Below are 12,500 nucleotides of genomic sequence, written 5' to 3' on the forward strand. Positions count from 1 at the left end.
ATATATGTGTGTATACATGTATATATATTCTTTGTATTATATATATATATATATGTGTGTGTGTGTGTGTGTTTGTATATACTCGTTGATTGGAAAGTGAAGGAAACATTACTGAATAATTACTAAGTAAACCTACTAGTGATTTCATTTTTGTTCGAATGCGAAGCGTAACTCACCGCTACTCCCTGTAAAGAATGTTTTGTTATCACATTTATTAAGGATTATACACTTTTCAAGATTTCAGTATTTTCTTGTTGGGTATTGCAGTTTAGCAAAAGTTGTCATTTACTGATTTCAAGCTCCGAGTAAAAGGTAACGTTGATATATTTTCTGGAGATGTTTACCTTTAACTCGTGCAAACTTCAATGAGCAAAGTCATTCTAGGCGTAGCATTCACGTTTCTATTTTATAAAGTACTATATTAGCCATATATTTTTTGAACATGCAATATCAATGAGATTTGACTATTGTGTCTACCAAATCAAGCAACCGTTTAATATATACATTTGCATCCATGCTGTCTTCATAATTAAAAAAATTGATATGGTTTGTATTCATAAAGCTCTGTATGTCTGACTGAAACCAATATCATATCATTTCACTTATGATTATTGTCACTGACTCAGACGTTGTTGTTGATGGTGGTGGTGGTGATAGGGATGATGATGGTCATCTCCCTCCTCGTCCTCGTCCTCCTCCACATTATCATCATCCTCACCTTTCTCTTCATCATCATAGCCATGTCATTATTCGTAGTATTCCGTCTCTTGCGTACAAGCCATTTCACAATGGTTATTGCTTTTTGCTACTGAATATAACGCTAACAAAGTAGTGATATTTAACTGGAAGATGCAGAGGATAATTCTAGAAGTAAGATAAATAGGTAGATAGTCAGATAGATAGGTAGATAGAGGGAGAGAGAGAGAGAGAGAGAGAGAGAGAGAGAGAGAGAGAGAGAGTAGGAAGGGAAAGAGTTTAGTAATGGTATGATTTATCTCTGGGGTGCATTGTTTGAGGGATAATAGAAGTGACATTATTAGGGCCGGTGGCACAGTAAGTTCAAAGCAACATTATGGGTTTTCGTACATATCGTGTATATAGAGGAAGTAGTGACGCTTATGAAAGTGGAAATGGGTGGTTTCCGAGGATACTTACCAAAGGTGTGTTGCATATAACTCGATTCAAATCAGGCAACAAACATGGATACGTTCTTCGCCGCCGAAGTAATGCTGTAGAATACACGTGGTTGACAAGCAAAGGAACGGTGGATTCTATAGAGATCTTTTCGGCAAGGGTCGATTAGACTCACATCCACACTGAGATACGTTGAGAGCTTGAACTTAATACACAAGGAGTGAGCCATCCCCTTCGTGCGGCGTGAGTGATTTAAATATAGCATGAAATGAATATTCCATCACAAATACAATAACAGCGCTTCGTGCTACACTGATATGATGTATGCTGTGCTTGGAATACAATAGAAAAACTAAAGGTTGAAGAAGAGCCTCGCACAGTGCGCTTGCTTGTACAGTGAGTACATGCAGTGAAAATAAACTGGTGAAAATAATAATAATAATAATAATAATAATAATAATAATAATAATAATGATAATAATAATAATAATAATAATAATAATAATAATAATAATGATAATAATAATAATGATAATAATAATAATAGTAATAATAATGATAATAATAATAATGATAATAATAACAAGAAGAAGAAGAAGAAGGAGGAGGATGAGGAGAATAGTAATAATAATAATAATAATAATAATAATAATAATGATGATGATTAATAATAATAATAATAATTATAATAATAATGATAATAATAATACTAATAATAATAATAATAATAATAATAATAATAATAATAATAATAAGAAGAAGAAGAAGAAGAAGAAGAAGAAGAAGAAGAAGAAGAAGAAGACGAATGAAACAAGACAAACAAGAGCAACAACAAAAGCAACGATGACAAATGATGATGATGATGATGATGATGATGATGATGATGATGTCGACAACGACGACGACGACGATGATTATGACGATGATTAGGATAAGATGAAGGAAATGGGTTTCTTGAGAAGTCAGGGACGAAAAGAAATAAGGAGGAATGGAAGAAGAAGAAGAAGAAGAAGAAGAAGAAGAAGAAGAAGAAGAAGAAGAAGAAGAAGAAGAAGAAGAAGAAGAAGAAGAAGAAGAAGAAGAAGAAGAAGAAGAACGCATCCAGTAGTAGAAGAGGAATAAGAAGATTAAATAGAAGATGGCGAAGACGATATATTGAAGAATTATGAAGCAGATTAGGAGGAAGCTGGTTTAGAATAATGCTTTTGTTGTTGATAGCGGTTATTTCTTTTTCTTATCAGGAACAATGGAATGCGTTACCGACCAGCCCCCTTAGTTCTCTGTTGATTCTGGTTTCTTTGATGCCAACACTGTCGTGACGAATAAATGTGGATGCGAAGACGTTTGGTTATAATGGCCGATCGATGCTGGAATCGGATGTTTGGATGATGAAAAATAAAAGTCGAAATTAAATTGATTTCTATCCAAATGTTGTTTTGTTGTATGTATGTATGTGCGTATATGTGCATCGATACATATATATATACATACATACGCACATAGAAACACACACAAAGACACACACACACACACACATATGTATGTATTATATATATATATATATATATATATATATATATATATATATACACACACATATACAAATATACTTAGATACATACATCAAAACATATATATATATATATGTATATGTATGTATGTATGTATGTATGTATGCATGTATGTATACCCGTACACACGCACACATAGATGTATTATATATATATATATATATATATATATATATATATATACTTACATACATACATATACATATCTATATATATATATATATATATATATATATATATATATATATATATATATACTTACATACATACATATACATATCTATACATATATATGTATGTATGTATGTATGTATGTATGTATGTATGCATCTATGTATACCCGTACACACGCACACATATGGGTGGATAGGTGCAGTGGCATTGTGTTCTTCCTTATTTACTGTGTTGTCAGAAATGTATACAAGAAGACGAAAGGTAAGATACAGAAGAAAAATTGTCGTAGAAGACAAAATATTTATTCGAGGAAAATAAATTATTGAGTTAAGCAGATGAGAAGGAAAATAATCTCATAGACAAATAAGTATATAAGGGGGTACAAATATGACATTTCTCTCTCTCTCTCTCTCTCTTTCCCCCTACCCCACCTTGAAGGGTCGCTGTTTCGCGGAACCTTAGTTTAATAACAAATATTTTGGCCTCATTTATAGGGTGATCTTATCCTCCTCCAGTTTCTGCCCTTCTCTTCCTCTCATAGTTATTGCTGTGTATGTACACACAACCAGCTACCAACACTAATTCAAACACACACCAGAATTAACGTAAATTTTGTACCTTTTACGACAATGATTCAGTCGCCGTCCGTATATATTTTCCTACCTGAAGGACATCGCGCACGATCATGTAGTAACATTTAATTTCTTATGAGAAAGCAAATACTTTCATTCAGTTTAGAGTTCCTTCGCTTGGCATCTGGTACTGAGGAAGGAAAAGAAGCTAGAAAAACATTTGCCATTGTGTATATAATGAGGTCCTGTGAACTAATTTTGAAGCTTTTAATAACTTTTATCTAAAGTCAGATCTTTTTCTCTATAGCAAAAGCAAATGGCGATGAAAATTCTTCTTCAGGTTAGCATTTCTGACACTAATTTCAACTGATCTATAGATTTTTTTTATATGTGTGTATGTGTGTGGGTATTCGTATGATATTTTCAGTTAGAAATACTTTGGCAAAGATGTCGTATGTGGGACTTATTACGTTTGAAAAATGCTAAACCGTTGTACTACACTGTAACAATTTTCATATATTGGCATCTGAAGCAGCTGGACATACGATACTTTGAGCCAAAGAACCGGCTATTGCAAGCAAAATTAAATATTGAAAATAAACACATTTGGCCAAATTTGGACATACGACAGTTTAACATAATAGCAACGATATATGTGTGTGTGTGTGTGTGTGTGTGTGTGTGTGTGTGCGTGTGTGTGTGTGCGTGTGTGTGTGTGTGCGTGTGTGTTTGTGTGTATCTTTTATTTATTCATGGTCATTCGATTGGACTTGATCTGGGATTCCGCCTCCAAGTGTTCAGTCGTACACGTACAGGTTTTTCAGTTTGTTTCATACTTCATTGGCTTCTTTTGTCTAAGTGATGGGGACTTAAACAAATGAAGACTTGTATTTATTCGATGTGGGGTTGCAGAAGAATATAATTGTCCATGGGGCCACGCAGGGCTATGCTGTTTTGAGACTGAACCTGAAACTACTTGGTTGTCAATCAAAGTTCTTAACCGCACAGCCAATGCCCGTCCCTTGAGAGTGTGTGGAAGTGAGATAAATGGTTAAACAAATAGAGTGGAAGACAGAGAGTAGAGCATGTGACAATAACCGATGGAGGTATAAAAAGAATAGTGAATGCTTGTACGGGAGAAAGACTGTGTGTAAAAGTGAAAGATAATAAATAAGTGCTGGAGGAAGAGAACGGGAGTATGTCCGAGAGGATGAGTTTATAGTGAGAAGGAGAAAGTGAGTAAATGTAACAGAAAGAGAGAAAGTGAGTAAGAGCGTGGGGATGGAACGGAAAACCAGGCAGTAAAGGCACAAAGAGAGGGAGAGAGAGAAAGAGTATGTGTAAGAGCGAAAGAGAGAGGTGTGAGTTAAATATAATTGGTACGTAAATGTGTGCGTTTGTGTGCGAGTGTATGTGAGTGAATGAGTGCGTGAGAAACAGAGAGAAATATAGAGGGAATAAAAGAATGAATGAGAGAATGAGAAAGAAAAGAGAAATGTGGCAAGAAGAGTAGGTGTCATCGTACAATTGAGCCAAGACTGCTGCCAAGTCCAAACATCTCGTGTGAAACAGGAGAATATCATCCAATTTGTTAGCCAGCGTTGTTACACAGCAGGTGTAGTAATTGGTGTTGTTGTTGTTGGTGGTGGTGATGGTGGTGGTGAGAGTATTCGTGTTTAGTACCATTATTGTTGTTGCTAGTAGCATCGGTTTTGTTAGTGATATTGATATTGATGGTGTTCTTGTTGATGGTGGTGGCGGGAATGGTGAGTTTTCTTAGAATCGGAGGCCAGTGACGTCAGATTTAACGGATTTATTGCCAAAAGACTCTCATTTAAGTTTCAGGAGAAAAACTTTTCGCTATGCAAGTTCGGAAGTAATCAATTATAGAAAGCAATGATGTTTCCAAAGAATAACGAACGACTCTGATATCTAAGCTTACATTATACTCTATTGGTTTCTGGCATGAACACAAGGCATCTGTTTTCAGACAGACGACGGGAAATGTAACTAAGTGACGTTCATGCTTTTCCCAAGACAATGAACAGCAAGTGACTAGTTTATGGAAGGGACATGATCTTTACATTGAATCACTGGCTTTATTTGTTTATTTTTATAATAATAATAATAATTACTATTATTATTATTGTTTTTATTAAGACGGCTAGCTGGCGAATTCTTTTGCGTTCCGAACAAAATGTTTAGCGGCATTTCTCATGGCACTCTACGAACTAAGTTCAAATTTTGCCGACGTCAACTTTGCCTTTCATCGGTTTTCGATAAAATAAGTACCAATTGGACACTTGGGTCGATGTAATCGATTTATCTTTTCCTTCAAAATTCCAGCCCTTGCTGTCTTTGTGCCAAAACTTGGAACCACTATTATTATTTTATACCGTTTTTTTTTTTTTTTTCTGAAGAAGATGAGCAATGACACATTTTGCAGAAACTCTAAAAACATTGAGAGGAAGCAACAAGAGTTATTCTAAACCAGAGAACTGTCCTAAATATTTGCGCTAGAAGAAATTTCTGTAAAGGCGCCCAAGAGATAAATAGTAATGGATCAAATATACAACTGAATTGACAATCAAAATTTGGAGTGTACCGCCTGCCTTCTAAACTGTGCAAGTTTAATTCTCGTTTTATTTATTTTGGTGCAAGTTTAATTCTCGGTTTATTTATTGAACTTAACTGACACATCATTCATTTCTCTAGTTATTGTTATTATTATTCTGGATGTTTATGTTGCTGTGGTTGATATTAAGCTCCAAATGAAGTCTAAAAGAATTGACCTGTGATAAAAGATATTTCAGTCGTGCCCCTTCGTTTTAGGCGTAATAGGACTATATTATTTAATAGTTTCATTTCTTCATTTAAGTCGGTGAAGTGAGATCTGAGGGAACTTTGGCAACTACACCTGATTCGATCTGACACATAGAATTTCTGTGTTTTGCTCGATGAATCGGAGTAGCTCTGGCATGCAAGGACTTTCCTTCATTTCTCGGAAAGCAAGTTTCAAGTGTATGATTCTGAGCCCTAACATATTTTGCGTAAATATTTTCGTTCGAGATAACTGATCAGAAAATGTTTTGGATAAACTATTGTGTATACCATTTCATAAGAACTGCTGAAATATATAAATAGTTTCAGAACAGGAAATATAACTGAGCAGTTATATTTTCTTCTGTGATTATGATGGGATCCACTTATTTCAATCTTAAATTTATCTGTCTATACATGTTTGCATGTATGCATGTATGTATGTATATATGTATGTATGTATGTATGTATAAATGAATGTATTACATATGTATGTATATGTGTATTTATCCTCACTTAAAAGTGGATGCTGCGTTAGAACAAAGAACACTTCGATAGGTACCGGGAGAGAACATCTCACATGGACTTATAGTGCATATAAGCATTCGTGTATGTGCACACATATATGTATGTTTATATGCGTATGCACACACACACACACACACACGCGCACGCACGCACGCACGCACACACACACACACATACACATAGAGACACATGTATATATAAGATCTTATGAATACCGAGCTAATACTTTGCATCCAAATCCAGAGTAATTTTTAAACATAAGCTTCAGTTTAAAAGTGATAATACATGGCGTCAGATTACGCCCATGACAAAAACAAATGCATTTACTTACATGACCGATAGCGAATGTTCACATGTGAACACAAAATGTCATGATTCACTACTTCTGAGAGTAATTAGATTCTCTTCCGCAAACGAAGCACTGGATAAAGAAACCCACAGATTATAACAGACCAAAATTAACAACGGATATTCAAGCAAGATAGTAGACAGATAAATATACATAGAAATTCAGTGCAGCATATACATTTTACAATACACAATTACACATATATTTTTCAAATGCTTACCATGTATAGAACCAACAAATACCATAAAAGCAAACTCAGATTCCGTCACACAAAACAATAAACAATAACAATATATTACAAAAGGAGTAAAATCAAAAGCTTCCTTATCAACCACGTCGCAAATATTAAAGTCGGAAAACAAACACTAGATGACTAATGTCATTCATAAATTGGTCTGTAAATGTAAAAGCTGCGAACTTTTACAATTATGGATGTTACACTGGTCATACAAACACAACATTTACGCATAGCATCACAATGCATTTTCAATAGAGACAAATTGCAATATGTTATTTCACATACCATGAGAGGAAGAAAGTTTGATCAATGCTAACAGATGGTTCATGTATATCATATCAAATTTACCACAGTGATAAACAGTTAATTCTAAAAGCAATACTCATATCGCAATACAAAGTAAACATCTGCAAACAAACAAAATGCACACGCAACAAAGAGGATAAACATGTGACTTATGAATTTTAACTGTAATAGCAGAAATATCTATCTGGAGACGTGGAGCTCCAATGGAATAATTCTAGCGGTAATATCTACTCTACATTGAGCAGCAAAGCAGTCGAAAGATGTCGAAATCATTATATTTTACAGTTGGCAACAGATGATGAGTATATTCTAGAATAGAACATATACATAAAATAATTAGTCTTGGAGAAAAAATATTTTTCTTGCATCTTCGTAAATTTTTCATCATTTCAAGTATATCGTTATAACGAAATAAACAGTTACGATAACGGGAAATTACAGCGTGTAGTTATAACAACAACAACAACAACAACAACAACAACAACAACAACAATAATAATAATAATAATAATAATAATAAGACCAAAGCCTCCCTACCAGAAATTACCAAAAACATAATGAAAAGAAACATAACAAGTAACTGCAGAATATGTGGCGATGGACAAGAAACAATAAATCATATTATCTCTAGCTGCCCAGTCCTGGCTAAGAAGGAATATATTCACAGACACTGCAGAGCTGGGACCTACATACACTGGAAGCTATGCCAACATTATGAAATAACAACAGAAAAAAGATGGCATAGGCACACGCCAAAAAGGTCACAGAAAATGAGAAAGCAACCATACTCTGGGATATGCCAATACACACAGATAGAGAAATTAAGGCTAATAAGCCAGATATAGTTGTCAGACACCATGAAGAAAAAAATGCTTTCTAATTGATGTATCAGTACCAGCATTGTCTTGATATGTAATCACTATGTCACGCACGTATGGTTGTGATGCATGTGCCTAGTATACCCTTATCTGATGGGTAGTCGTGATGGATATGCTGGGCTTCGTACATTTTACCCCAGTGTCACTTTGATGGCATGCACTGCTCTCTCACTCAATAATAATAATCATAATAGCTATTTCAGCTTTTCGTACATCGACCCAGTACGTGATAAGAACATTTTTATCGTGCTCGAAAGGATCCTGGTTCTCTGCATTGAGGAATGTCATTTCTAGTTTTTACATTTTAAGTCTGTGTTTGTATATATATATATATATATATATATATATATATATATATATATACATACGCCAGCACTGATACACATGTGTATTTAAAATTCAGTTATTGTTTTGTGAGTATTATATAATTATATATATTTGTTTAATGTTTACGGCAGATTTAACATGTTTCTACATGTGTTACGTACGTAGGTTAATCTCGAGAGTGAAGGGATGAGAAGAAAAGAAAGAAAATCGTGGAACAATCAAAAGGCTGCGTTAAAATGAATGAAATTTAGAGGTTGACATCATAGTAGAAGTATTAAACGAATATAAATGATTAAGAGAATAATAACGGGTTAGATATATTGAAACGCTTTGAGGGAGAAAGAAATGTATATATGTATATATACATATATATATATATATATATATATATATATATATATATATATATATATATATATATATAGAGAGAGAGAGAGAGAGAGAGAGAGAGAGAGAGAGAGAGAGAAAGAGAGAGAGAAAGAAAGAATGAAAGAAAGAAAGAAAGAGAAAGAGAGACAGACAGAGAGAGAAACGGTGTTTGTGACAGAGATTAATAGAAATTGTAACTGTTGGAAGATGAAGGGAGATAGCTAGTGTTGCCACTATGAGAAACAATGGCAGGAAAGAATTAATGTTGTATATATATACTTATGTGTGCGTGTAGAGTGTCTGTGTGGATACATACAAACACACTCACACGCATAATTATATGTGCACACGTATGCATGTATGCAAACCTGCATGCATACATACATACATACATATATACATACATACTGCTATGTGTGTGTGTTTATAACGTGTATATGCAGGTGAAACATAAAAGATTTAGCGGTCAGGGGTTAGAGCGCCGCAGTGTTATCATTTCACATCGTACGGAAGATAAAGAACAATGCCACCGCATTTTGGAACACAAATAGCATACGTCACTAATTCTTCGGCTCACGTTTCCTTCAACAAAGCCGGTCTTTTCAAGCTAAGAAGAAAGAAAAAGAAAGAAATCAAATAAGAATGAATGGAAAAACCAACGAAGAAATTGGATAAAGACAGTTATCTGATATGGAAGTTAAAGCTAAGGAACTCACTTATATCTATGTACCATATTTACAGAACTCCTTCTTCCCACCAGCTAACTCCGATATGACATTTAAAACTATTACCACTTCTGCTTCCCTCTCTAGCAAAATCGCAATAGCCATTGCCATGTAACAAGCACTGAGAATAACAACCACGATCACCAACATCACCACCACTGCCATCAGCGGCTTTGTTGTCAACAATGATGTAGGAAAATTCTACTTGGAAGTTCGAACTGCAATGCGACAAATATCAGCGAAATCAACCACGAAATATGTATTACGGTATTTAAAAGTGAGTTGCATTTTGGGTAAATAATTAGAGATGCGTCTTGGGTGATTAACGTTGGGTAGATCCTCAGTTGCTAGAGAATGGATTGCAAATATTTTTTTGTTATTTGTACCTGTCGTCTGGAGCCAATTTAAAGCCTTCTCTTTGTTCCTCTCTTTGTTCTTTTCATTGTCCCTCTCTATGTCCTTGTCTGACGCTCTCTGTCTCTGTCTGCCTCTCCCTCACTCTCTCTGTCTCTATCTTTCTCTTTCGACTACATGAAGGGCTTTCAACCAGTTGTTCCACAGTCAATCCCATAAAATCTTTCCGCATCACATCTTTGCACTGGTTAGCAAGTAACAGTTGGACAATATAGAGGGTGTCGACAAAGTCTGGTTACATAGAGATTAACACATACTTTAAGAAATTATTATTTCTTATATTTAATTGTTTATGTTTTGATTTCATTTACTCCATGTATCCAGACTTTGTGGACATCCTGTAGCTTGAGATAAAGACATGGAGCAAGATACTATGTACGGACATGGAATGACACTAGAGTTTCTCGAAAACAGTTGCTTGAAGCTGAAATATGAAGAGCATCGGCATAAAGATTATCTGTACTAACGACTTTGCACTGTCAACAATCACAAACGATACTATTAACTGGAAAACTTAGGAGCCTCTCTGCGATCCATCCGTCTACTAAAAGCAGCAAATGAGTTCTCATTCGAATACGTTGGATAATGTTTCTGGTTTCTTTGCACATGAGAAAAAATGGAATGGGCATAATTGGAATGCCTCTCGTTGGGAAATGCGCTCGTTCAATGCCAACATGAGGCTAAACAATAGTATAGTAAGAGAGTCACTAACACTACTTGTTTCACAATCAGAACTATGCCATTGAAGCCTTTTGTATCATCAACGTGTTGTCATCGTCGTCGTCGTCGTCTCGCTGCCGCCTCCGCCGCCGCCGTCATCGTCTTCACCGCCGCCATATATCAACATATTATCAACAACGTCATTACAACTACGACCACTGCTCGTTCTCACAGCGTTGCTATCAAAACAACAAACTGCTTGGGTGTGTAACAAATAGCCTTGTTAATTTTTGATTGATGGCATAGCTAACGTGCAACGATCTGCTTAAATCTATTTACCGTCACGTAATACAGTATCCTTGAGAAATAGGTGAACATTAAAAAAATATCACTAACAACAAAATATAAAATAATTTCTAACATTATCACAAAGCTACAAAGATGTGAGGATAAAACTGCTGATTAAAGAGACTCCAGTGTACAACCGGTACTTGATTTTATCAACCCTGAAAGGAGGAAAAGTTAAACTGACTTTTGCAGGATTTGACAAAAAAAATATATATATATAATACCTAACATAGGCACAAACCCGAATATTCTGTGGATGAGGAAATTCTGAAGCTGCTTCTTTATTTCATTGACACCAGAGTGAGGAAAGACAAGTTTCAGTTATATGGGATTTTGAAAGGAACACTGAAATAAAATAGAATATATTCTCATAAGTAGTTTTCCTACATGAAGAACTAAACGACCTTGAGAGAGGGTAACTGCATGAGATGGAGAACGGTCACATGTGCTATAGATCACATGACATCGTTTCGAAATTAATCAAATATCTCAAACTGTACTTCATAAGCTATTAGAATTAAAAGGCCTAGAAAGATATATATATATATATATATGTGTGTGTGTGTGTGTGTGTGTGTGTGTGTGTGTGTGTGTGTGTGTGTGCATATCTGACTGTCTATCTATCTATCAATCTGTCAATCTATCTATCTATCTATCAATATATATATATACTTACATGCATATGTAAATATGTATCTATGTATATGTGTGCGTGTATGTGTGTGTATGTGTGTGTATGTGTGTGTGTGTGTGTGTGTGTGCACGCGCTAGTATATATTTAATTTATATTTATACATATCCATAATGTTCATATGACCCTGTTAAGTGCATGACTTATAAGCAGTGTGTTAGCATTCATGTGTTCTATTACACTCCAAAGTAGATTCGTCTTATTAAAGCAAAATTTCATGATGAGGATTTACTGATTATAATGGTTACAGAGTATGGCGGCATAATCTATAAGGTTTTTCGTTTCAGTTAGTCGTTGAATTTTGAGATGATCAATAAACGTTCCGTTCGACAATCGCCAGCGCCTCTCAATGGTCTCATGACATGAACGTTGGATCACTTCGTGGCAATAACAATA

The sequence above is a fragment of the Octopus bimaculoides genome, chromosome 1, assembly GCF_046866305.1.
Source record: "Octopus bimaculoides isolate indiv1 chromosome 1, ASM4686630v1, whole genome shotgun sequence".
Taxonomy (NCBI): domain Eukaryota; kingdom Metazoa; phylum Mollusca; class Cephalopoda; order Octopoda; family Octopodidae; genus Octopus; species Octopus bimaculoides.